Genomic DNA, 12,326 nt, shown 5'->3' on the forward strand with positions numbered 1-12,326 from the left:
AGGAAGGAGGAGGTCAACGCGCAGTAGAGGAAGGCATGGCGCGGGGGAAGGAGGAGCGCAGTGCCCGGGGGAAGGAAGTGGCCGGCGCGAGGGAAGGAGGAGGGCGGCACGCGGTGGAGAGAAGCGGTCGGCGGAGGGGAGGGAGGGGGAGGCGCCCGGGGGAGGGAGGCGGTCGGCGCGGGAGGAAGGAGAGGGCGCTGCGCGGTGGGAGGGGGCGGTCAGCGGGGGGCGGAGGACGCCGGCGCCAGCCAGTGTGGTGGAAGGAGGCGCGACGTTGCCGGCAAGGGCCTCGAGTGGTACCGGTTCGGGCTGTTGGGCTGAAGTTGCGAATTTGTAGAGTGCGCCCTATATAGGTCTGATAGTAACAGAATATTATTCTGTTACTAGTAACAGAATAGTCGCGCCCTATAAAATAAGGGCCATTTGCATTTCTGTCCCTAACTCGAACCACCTAATCAGATATAGCCCTAGAATTCGAAAGCCTGCTCAAATTTGCCCCTCTGCCGTTAGTTGCACTTATAGAAATGCCCCTCCGTGCCGTTTCCGTCCAGTCAAAGTTGTTTGACCGTTATCTGGCCGTTTCTTTGACAATTTTGCCTCTGTGTCCATGTGCCACTTAGTAGTGGTTCCCACTCTTAAAAAATAAAATGAAAAAACACATTCTCTCACCCTCTTTGTCACCCACACTTACATGTGGGGCCGATCTTGAAAAAAGAAAAAAAAGAACACGACTATTCAAACTAGTCTGATGGTTGCCGGCGGCGACCAAATCCCACGGTGGAGGCACGCTGGGAGGCTGCAAGGAGGCCAGCCGAGGGAACAAGGCGATAGCCCTTGCTCAACCGCGTCCAGCGATGTGCTCTTCGGGCCATATGGTTGCTGGAGCAAACGGCGGCGACCATTCTCGCGGCGGCTCTGGGCGGCGCAAGTGCGGCAGCTACCATGCGAGGGGGAGGGAGACGGAAACCGTCCGTGTGCCATTAAGGAGCTCACTAGGAGCATGATGGCGACGCCGCTGGGGTTCGAGGAAGACTGGAGCGACGACTTCGATGATGGCGGCCATGACAGAGCTCAGAGCTCATGGGGAAGACGACACGAGGCCATGGATCTTGCTATGGAGGACTCCCAGGTCTTCTTTGGTACATCAGGATGCCATAGGAGCCGCTGGGAGCGGCTCACGTGCTTGAATGGCGTTGAATCGAAGGCGGCGGTCTGAGCTCGGCGGTGGGGTAAATGTGTTGTGGTGCTCTGTCCTGGATTTCTCTGGTCAAAATCATAGGCTGTTAGGATGAGGTCATGGCATATGAGATTCCTGGCGAGGTGGCGGCGCTTCGGGTTGTCGTTGGCCATGTACTTGATAGACGCCGGCGATGGGGCGCTCTCTGGAGTGCTTGCGTGACAGGGCTAGAGGGCGGAACATGAACGAAGGCAAGCGACATATAGAGAACAAGGGAGAGAGGATTGCAGCGTCAGGGGAGGCCAGCGGCCAAGGCGGCGCTCGTTCGACACTCTCGCCGGAGTTGAGATGTGGCGGGCATCGGGCTGTCGTTCGGCAGGGAGAGAGACAAAGAGAGGGGGAGGTGAGAGAGAGTTTTTTCTATGGATGAGGGACCCCACATGTAAGTGTGTGAGAGAGAGGGGGTGAGAGAAAGGGTTTTTCCATTTTATTTTTTGAGAGTGGGTCCCACCAGTAAGTGACACATGGAGGGAGGGGTAGAAATGTCTAGAAAACGTCCCGTTCACGGTCAAAGGCCTTTGACCAGACGGTAATGGCACAGAAGGGTATTTCTATAAGTGCACATAACGGCGGAGGGGCATTTTTGAGCAGGCTTTCGAATTAGGGGCAAATGTGAGTAGTGGGTTCAAGTTAGGGAGACAGATGTAAAAGACCCATAAATTAAGGTCTTAAGGGTGTTATCATAATAGACCCACCCTATATATATATATATATATATCTTTCCCTAATAATAAAGCAAATAGTGTTTCTGGTCGTCCGTCATTAAAACTGCCCCTAAAGTTGAAAAATATTACCCACCAATGCCACCGGTAAGTGAGAAAAACGTTTGGTTTTTATATTTTGTTTCGTCTATGGACAGCATAGCTCAATAGTCAGAGATCCCTTCTTATAAAACAATCATGCATGCAGCTCACTGGTTGGGGCCTTGACCTACCGCGCTGGAGGTCCTGGGTTCGATCCTCAGTTCCTCATTTTTTCTTTAAAAGATCAAATACTTTTTGAAGTTTTCATATCTTTCAAACCCAAACTCCAAATCTAACATGTTATATATGAAAATTCATCAGAAAAATGTGAAGATTCTAAATACGCTATTATCATTAAAATTTTCTAAATACATTCACGGTGCAAACTTAACTAATTACTTATATGAAATGCCTATTACATATGTTATAGATTGGTTGTTTTTGGTGGAGCTACCCAATATGTTTGCAGCCAAATTAAGTCTTGAACTAAATTATGGTTGCAAACACACATTTATATATGCAAACACATATATGATAAAAAATGCTCTTATGCACATGCTATCATTGAATACTAAAATGTACTTCATTATTTTCATACTAATGTAATATTTTTTGGACATCACTGAGAAACAACATCAAATGCATAAAATATATACTGGCAACTAGGTAGATATTTGTGTTGTATAATAAATTCTAAACACCTTGAGTACACTTCAAAAATCATCATACATTTAGGTTTTTCACAACACCACTTATCATGTTGCTTGTTGGAGTGGCATCATGAAAGATTTTAAGGGATTTGCTGTGTCGTCAAGTGTGTGTATGAGGGGTCATTTTTTTTCTCCCGTTGCAACGCACGGGCATATATATATATATATATATATATATATATATATATATATATATATATATATATATATATATATATATATACCCGCCCGAACCAAATAGTAAAAAACAGCCAACCGCCAGCCCATACAACCCACTCGTCGATCCCCACCCACCCCCACCACTTCCTCCCCATGCCCACTACTTCCCCCTCCCGGCCGATCACCACCTCCCGACACGCCGCCCGGCCAGCCACCCACCCCCTCCCGACGCGCCGCTCGGCCACCCCCACAGCCGCCTCTCCACGGGCCAGCCACCGATCTGCACCGCCGCCGTAGAGGACGGCCAGAGCAACTCCGGAGCCATGCCGCCCTCCTGTCCTTCTTCCTCCTCACCGCGCCACCACACCAACCCCCTGCCCTACGCCGATGCACCACTCCTGCGCGGCGCTGCCCCACCTCCGTGCCTCGCGACGCGGCACCCTGCCCTTCCCTGCGCCGCCGCACAACCCTCCCGCCCGGTGCCGCCCCACCCCCTCTCCCACACCGCCGAACCACCTCCTTCCCCGCGCCTCCTCCCTGCAGATCCAACCTAAGCTGGCCACCCCTCTTCCTCCCTTCCCGGACATGCCTCTCCCACCGCTCTGGCGCCCTGGCCCTGCCGAGCCCACTTGTTTGTCTCCCCTAACCCGATGGTTGGGAATGGGTGGCTGAGGTGGTGTATCTCCTGTCTGTGCTGCACATCCATCTCCATCTACCATGTTGGTGGCTGCATCCTGCAGTGCTTGTCACACTCTATCTTTGCAGCCGCCGTGTAGTCCCCTCGATGTGATTGTGCAGCTCGCCGGCATCTCTGGTTCTCTCCGGTACCCCTCTCACCCCCCCCCCCCCGCAAAAGCAACAGCAGTTCCCGAAGACCCTCGTTGCAGCTGGACATGCAGTTTTGCGCCCCGTCCAGCTCCAGCGCCGCACCGATGCGGTTCACTCCATGTGTGCAGGTGGTAATTGATCAGCCTCGATGAAGTCCTTGTGCACTGGTGCGGCGGAGCATTTTTTTTCAGATTTGGTTTTCGTTTCTATGAAGTTCAGTGCAGTATAGTTCTTGTGATTTTTTGCTCTCTGTACGTTCTTGTGCTCCAGTAGCTTGTGTGCCGTAGAGGGTATGTGTCGGGGATATACCCCACGGCGTAAACCGGCCGGAAGTTAACCCGGCCGGACTTGGCGGTTTATCTGAAGACCCCGCTGACACTTGGCGAGTTACTGGTGACCCGTCCTGACCTAGCGGTTTACAAGCAACCCACCTAGTCATTATGACTCACTGGTGATCCGACGTGCGGGACAGACAGATGACAAGGCCCAAGGCCCAGAAGGCCGGTTCACGTTATGGTGGGCCGGTTTAAGAGGAAAGGCATGAGGAATATTTGTCTTACAAGGAGTAAGACCTGGACTTATATCCGGTTTGTATTAGAGATAGACTAGTCCTAATCCTAATAGGACTCCACATGTAAACCGCCCCTTCAACATATATAAGGAGGGGCAGGGCTCCCCAAAGGGAGAGGGACAACAATCAATAATCTCTAGGTCTAGACACAACTAGAGGAGAGCCGGTTTACGGCGACTCTCTCGTGATGATAATGAGATCTAGCCTCAAACAGCATGTAGGATTTTTACCGGATGATGTTTCCCGGGGCCCGAAGCTATCTAAATCCCTGTCTTGTGTTGCGTCTCTCGATTCCGCTCAACCCCTCTCAAGCTACCACATAGATGCGTTGGCCTCGCGACTAAGTCCTAACACTAAGGACATCTGACGTGTTAATTCCACGACAGTTGGCGCCCACCGTGGGGCCTGCGCACGGTGGTGTTGAGTTCTTGGAGGGATCTTCCCCAGGGATCGAGGAGCTCGCAATTATCTGGGCAAAGAAGAAGCCGGTCTGAAAAGATCTGCATAAACATCAAGTCCATCGGACCAGATTTCATATTTGTGGGATTCAAAGTTTAAGAAAAATTGGGGTTCCATCTTTACGCCGCTACTGGTGCCATGGCGATCTGTTGATCTGGAGCCAGATTGATTTTGGGGCACTGCTGATACTGCTAGAAGTTCGGACTGATAGGATTTTCCATCGTGTGCAAGTCACCAAGGCAGCAGTTGTTTGTCCATTAAAGTGGCCGCTGTCAAACCACGAGCAGCTCCTATCCAGTTGCGGTTGGAAAAAGCAAGTCCCGAGACGGACTCGTACATCAACCACCAAAAGCAAGTCAAATTGCCTTAGAAAGAGGAAACAAACAATGAGACCAGGAGATCAATGCTGGAGGGCTTTACAGGAACGATCCGTAGGCATCAAAATCTAAAAAAGCCCAAGGTCTATAGCCTTTTCTGAGTCACAGGCCTGGCCGGTTCTGGCATGCTGTATAAACAACGACACAGGGGAATCTAGCAACACAAATCACGGGAAGACCATGAGTGCTACATCTGCATGCATCCAACAAATCCAAAAGACTAGTCACCATACTAGCACATCTTACGGGAGGACCACCAGTGCTAGGTCTACATACTACATCCATGGCCACCATAACTGGGTCAAACCGGCCTGAGTCGACCTGGCCGCTCTCCCCTGCAGTGGCTCTGCCATGGCCGACGCGTCGCTTTGTTACCTCACCTCGAGCGCCTGCTGACCCCGCGGCTGAAACAAGCAACCGCACTACCAACTCGTCCCTGTGCTATGACCCTCTACTACTGCCTTCGTCAGTGTGCGTTCCGGCGGACATACGCACAAGTCATCTTTTGTCCCCCCAAAAAAAGGGGGACAATGGCTTACTATTTATAGCGACATGACCAGATCATCTCTGGTTCAAACATCAGGTGATATTCGTCCAGTCTGTTTTAACAGTACATATTAATTTGTGGGAACATTTATTTTGTCACGTACTATTTTTACGCAGGATAGACATTCAGGACAAAGGTGTATACAATGGATATGGAGCGCGCACCAGCATAACTCTGCGCTGGCATTCGTCCGTGTCATGTTGCTCAACGGATACACGTGCAAGTCGTCACACCCCGCAGTTCGGTTTACATCTGTCCGCGCCTGCGGCCGAGTCGCCCGTCCGCACCAGCTTACAATGCCACGGTCGACTCCTCTGTTGTCCGGGCGAATCTGGTGTTATCCCTCCTATATATTTTATCAGCACATACTTTGTTTGAGAACAATTACTCTGGTCTGTGGTATTATTTTTTTTCCGCAAGACCATTATTCATTACAAAGGTGTTGCAAAAGGGCATGCGCCGATATTTTTATACTAGCGCGTGCAAATCGCCGCCCCCACTGTTCGGTTTACATCCGACCGCGCATGCGGCTGACTCATTGTCAGCGCCGGCTTACAAACGTCACAGCCGGGTCACCAGTTCGCACCGGTTTACCACACTGCGGCCGGTTCACCCGTGACTGATTTCAGATTCACCTAGTGAGCATCAACTTCATGGCAGGACAATCATTCACTACAAATATGGTTTAGACCATGGGTATGGAGCACGGGTTGACAATATTCCGCCTGGCGATAGTCCGTAACATATTACCCGATGAGTGGACGCGCACAAGCTGCTATCTGTACGGTCTGGTCTACATCAACTAGCTGGGACTACGCCTGTGATTGATTTGCGCGTCCGCACCGGTTTACAACACCACAGACGACTCGCCCATTCGCTCTCGCGTCCGGTTCACGCGTTCGTGCCGGCTTACAACGAGGAGGACAACTTGCTTGTCTGCACTAGCGTACAGCGCCGTGGCCGACTCACTATGTTGCCTCTGATGCTGCGGTCGTTTTTACCGTCCGTCTCTCGCGGCCTGGTCTACATCAACGCACTGGGCCACACCTGTCTGCATGAGCTATTTATTGGGTATGAGCAAGTCACAGCTTGGGTAGCTCGGTTTTCTTTCAAATTGGAGGCAAATTATCATCAACCGCTGTTTGCAATGGATGGCTCAACAGGCAGGCGCACAAGTCACCGCCACTACAGTTTTGGTTAACTTCAAATCGCCAGTTGGAAGGAACCATTGGCCGAGTTGCTGGCACAGCTCATATGGGATCATTTATAACCTGCCGCAGTCACCTCAACCTTCTGTGGATTCACATCGTTCTATCAACACCAATGATACACAAGTTATGCCGGTTTATATGACGGTCAAATATGGAGAATCTCAAGCCAACTCTTCGAGTCACCTTAGGACTCGGGGGCTACGATGATATGACGCAACAAGTCTTGCCAGTTTCAGCAAATTTAAAAACCCCAGGACAATGGAGGCAAAGATAACCCGGTCCCGGAGGCTACTGTTATTTGAAGGCCGTCAGAAAATTTCCGGCTTAGAAAGTATATGACAATTACAAAATCTCGGCTCAATGAAGAAGTTCCGGGTCATCAGAAAAGATTCCGGTTTAGAATCCGGCTCAAGGGAAGCCAGTCTCACTGAAGCTCTCAAATCCGGTTTAAGAATTTCCGATTCAAAAAGGAATTAACTTCTCGCAAGTTTGAGTTTAAAGGCCGTCAGAAAATTTCCGGCTAAAAATGAAGATTCCGGTTTAAAATCCGGTTCAAGGGAAAGATGTCTCCCACAAAAGCTTTGAAGCTCTCAATATCCGGTTTAACGTCCGGCTCAAGAAGGATTTATCTCTTGCCGAAAGTTAAAGGGTGCCAAAGAGGACCTGCTGCCATGATGCGCGGTTCAAACATGGGTATCATGCCTTATTGGCTTATCATGTTATTGATCACTTGGGGGCTTGGTCATGTCTGAACCATAGTCACACCTCTTGATCGGCGCAATGCCACAATATCACTTGGGGGCTTGGTCGCGTCCGAACCAATGCAACACCTTTTGATAGGCGAAAGCCACCAGATCACTTGGGGACATGGTCAAGTCTGAACCAGTCACGCCTTTTGATCGGCCAAAGGCCACAGAATCACTTGGGGGCTTGGTCGAACCCGAACCATTGCCATGCCTTTTGATCGGCATAAATGCCACGGTTTCATTTGGGGACCTGGCTGACTTGAACCATCGCCACACCTATTGGGGGCTTGGTCCTGTCGGACCATGGTAACACCATCTGACAGCTCAATAAAGCATTTTTCTTGCAAACGGTTTTATCATTGCCTTTTGCTTCAGTCTTTTTCTTAAATGACTATTATTTTTGTTGCGTTTTTTAAGCCGACATTATTAATCCGGTTCGACTGTCAATTACAAATTGGCGGAACACGGTCAAATCTTAATCCGGAGACTATCTGCCCGGTTTGATTTTATGTTACCATCTTATTATGGAGTAAACCGGTGTTCATTAACCCGGCTTGACTTTCAATTACAAGTTGTCAGTACATGATCAAATCATAATCCGGAGACTATCCGCCTGGTCTGGTTTCGACTATAAGTCGCCAACACTATATATGGATAATCCGGTGTTAATCACAAGCCGGAACGGTTTATCATAAACCGGCACAATATGGAAGGAGTTATCAGTACTCAAAATTTGGGTTATTACCTCTACTACAAAAAGTTGGTAAACCAATGATGTGACTCAATGTCACAGGTATGATATATTTCATATTTGATTATTCTTAAGTGCAGCCTTGGTTATAAACCTGGGTTATATGTTGGGCATTATGACCCGTCCGGCGGTAAACTGCTAGGACACTTTAAACTTGTTGTATGCAGAAACAGGTTGAATAAATCATGATTATAAATCACTAGTGTTTATTAAACTGGCCTGGCTTTAAGACGATAAGTCGCCAGTCTATGAGGAGAAATTGTCCGGTGTTTATTAAACCGGCCTGGCTTTGGACTATAAGTCGTCAATATATATTTGGATTGCGCCATTGGAATCATGTGCTTATAAAGCATTTGGTTATATTATTCAAATAGCCAAACTTGGCTGAATTTTCATTATGATATTGAATGAATAAAGTTTTCATACCGGATTATATTATCTTGAATAGCCAACATGGCTGGATTTTATTATGGTTTTTAATAACCGGTATTATTGAGGTTTTCAAAGTCGCTTTAGTGCAATGGCTATTATTTTATCAAAGGATATGATTTATTCTACAATGAAAGGAATAGTCCCGAGTCGCTGCAGGCTTACGACCCGGCACTTGGGGGCTACATTATTCAAATTGAGATTACATCGAATATGCAAGTCCCATGTCACTGCCAGCATGCACCATGACACTTGGGGGCTAATGCAAAGTCATTGTTTTCTCACCTTATTGAGGACCCGACTCATCACATCGTAATGAGCCGGCCCTTGGGAGCTACCAATTGCTCTTGTCAACAATTCAAGGTACACAAATTTTCATTTATCATTGAAGAGTCCACTACTCAATTGGTAAAGCACAAGGCTCTTAACCTTGCGGACATGGATGCAAGCCCCATGATGGGGGTTACATCATATGATGTTATTTTCATTGAAGTATATATCAAGTCCCAGCTCAATATTATCTTACTAAGCCGACCCTTGGGGGCTACACCGTTGCTGTTCAAAGTTTACATGATTATATTTACAAAGTCCCTGCTCATTATTGCATAATGACCCGGCCCTTGGGGGCTACACTGGTTGAAGTTTTTATGAGTATAAGACAATTACAAGTCCCAGGTTGCTGCAAGCAGGACAACCCGACACTTGGGGACTACATAATATAGAGTATTCAGTTTTTACTAAGTGACTGGGATGAACAACATGGATTTCTTCTTAAGTGGCAGTATTTATATTGAAGCAAGTCTTAAGCCATCACTTTGTTCTGCTCAAGACTTGGGGGCTACAGGTATTATATTATTATCGAAGAACTATTTTCAAATTCTCTGTTTTGAGCAAACCGGATTGACCCGGCGTCACCAATCATTACGACCCTATGTCTGCAACCCGGCGTCATCAATAATCATGAACCGGCGTTGGCAACAATCATGAACCGGCGTTGGCAACAATCATGACCCGGAATTATCAGTTTATATAACTCGGCAATTTTGGTAATGATAAACCGTCAAATTCTACATCTTCAAACCGGCCGAATTTCAGATGAGTATTTCAAGACCAAAATTTCTTAAACCGACGCTTTGGAAGCCGACTCAAGTGGATTATTCTTCACAATATTTTTCTATGAGAAACCAACGTCAGCAATTTGAGTATGAAGCTGGTTTATTGACCCGGATTTTCTAGAAGAAGGAAATGACAAGGACTTCAGAATGATCAGATGCTGGTTTACAAGAATTCTTAACCTGGAGCATAGTCTGTCAAATTTGTTCTTGTATTTGTTTTACAGGATCAGTTTAACATGGATAAATCCAAATTAAACTGGGGGCTAATGTCGGGGATATACCCGGCGGCGTAAACCGGCCGGAAGTTAACCCGGCCGGACTTGGCGGTTTATCTGAAGACCCCGCTGACACTTGGCGAGTTACTGGTGACCCGTCCTGACCTGGCGGTTTACAAGTAACCCACCTGGTCATTATGACTCACTGGTGATCCGACGTGCGGGACAGACAGATGACAAGGCCCAAGGCCCAGAAGGCCGGTTCACGTTATGGTGGGCCGGTTTAAGAGGAAAGGCATGAGGAATATTTGTCTTACAAGGAGTAAGACCTGGACTTATATCCGATTTGTATTAGAGATAGACTAGTCCTAATCCTAATAGGACTCCACATGTAAACCGCCCCTTCAACATATATAAGGAGGGGCAGGGCTCCCCAAAGGGAGAGGGACAACAATCAATAATCTCTAAGTCTAGACACAACTAGAGGAGAGCCGGTTTACGGCGACTCCCTCGTGATGATAATGAGATCTAGCCTCAAACAACATGTAGGGTTTTTACCGGATGATGTTTCCCGGGGCCCGAAGCTGTCTAAGTCCCTGTCTTGTGTTGCGTCTCTCGATTCCGCTCAACCCCTCTCAAGCTACCACATAGATGCGTTGGCCTCACGACTAAGTCCTGACACTAAGGACATCTGACGTGTTAATTCCACGACAGTATGTGTGTGTTCGTGTGTGCGCACACAGTTTGGACGCGGGCAGTGCTTGCCGCAGCCCACATCTCCAGCGGGAGTAGCTCCGATTCTGCCGGCGTGCAGTTTCGATAGCGTTCGTCAGCTCGCGTCCCATGCAGCTCAGTTTTGGCAGGCACGCAGTGCGACATCTCGCATGGTGCTGCTCGGCAGCTCATTTTCAGTCTGGTGCCACTACACCGACAGCCGTTCGACAGCCGTTCATCAGCGCATATGTGCGGGTTTAGTAGGACGGGCTTTGCAGACCAGCCGTGGACGGCATATATTACGCAACTGCATGCAGCCCACTACAGATCATCGCGAGTTGAAGTGCGTGAGTGGACGCCTTACAATGCTCGTAGTTCTCTAATGCAGTACTGAAAAAGCAAGTGAAGGTTTCATGTGTGGTGTTTGTTGTGTAAAAAGGAAAATGGCAGTATTTGAAAAAAAAATGTATAATACAGGAGAAATTGCACTCATTGTATAACCCCTTCGTTGTTCACTATGAAAAAAAAAGTGAAGTTCATTATCAAAAGACATTAGTGTGTGTTCACTGTGACTGCAGCCGCTAAGATTCCAGTACAGTGCGCCTTGTATGGTTCCATTGCAGTGCACTTTCATGATTTTTTATTCCAATTGTCACATCTCGTTGTGTGGTCTTATCTTTTTTAATGGGGTTCTTATCTTTTTTAAGAAAAAATTGTGTGCTCTATAAGCAGCCCGCAGCTCACGACACAGGGATTTGTAGTTCTCCACCCTGATGCATGAGGTTCACATTGCTTGATGGTTGTAAATGACAGAAGATCATGTCGTTTACTTCTATTTGTGTTGCGGTTCACTTTCCTTCCCAATTTGCACTGCATACGTCTTGTGGACTATCATGTGTTTCAAAGCAGCTAATTGCATCGGCACTTAAAGTGCGCTTCACCATCAGATGGATTTCAGTTTTCAATAGTGTCACAGTTCACATGCCTCGTCTCTGCGGTCCACTCTCGTTCAAAAAAATTGAAAAAAAGACAACAAAAACTCGTCTGAGAAAAATTTACGTTTGATAAAAGAAATCATGAAGTTTGCTTGCCCGTCCGATGCAGTGCGGTTTTCATTCTGAAACAGTGCGGTCGAACGTATGGTATTGTTTATCCCTAAGTGCAAAAAAATGTTACGGAAGCGAAAAAAAGTAATGCGATTCACTTCTTGATAGAGTTGTGGTTCATTTACACCCGATGTGAAGTGCACTCTACTTTCTCGTCCTTGAAAAAATTACGTTTGAATAAAAGAAACCATGCAGTTCTCTTACCCGTCTGATGCAGTGAGGTTTTTCATCTGATGCAGTGCGATTTTCAGTCGGATGAAGTACCCACGTCGATTTGGGTGTCGCGAAAAACAGAGTGTCAGCATTTTGGTAAATCTAAAATTCCTCTTAAGCCGTAAGGAATTAGAGAGATTGTTCTACATGAAAAATTTGCGCCTCGTTGATATCTTTCCAACGGCGTATCGTTTG

The sequence above is a fragment of the Triticum aestivum genome, chromosome 2B (genome assembly GCF_018294505.1).
Source record: "Triticum aestivum cultivar Chinese Spring chromosome 2B, IWGSC CS RefSeq v2.1, whole genome shotgun sequence".
Lineage (NCBI taxonomy): Eukaryota > Viridiplantae > Streptophyta > Magnoliopsida > Poales > Poaceae > Triticum > Triticum aestivum.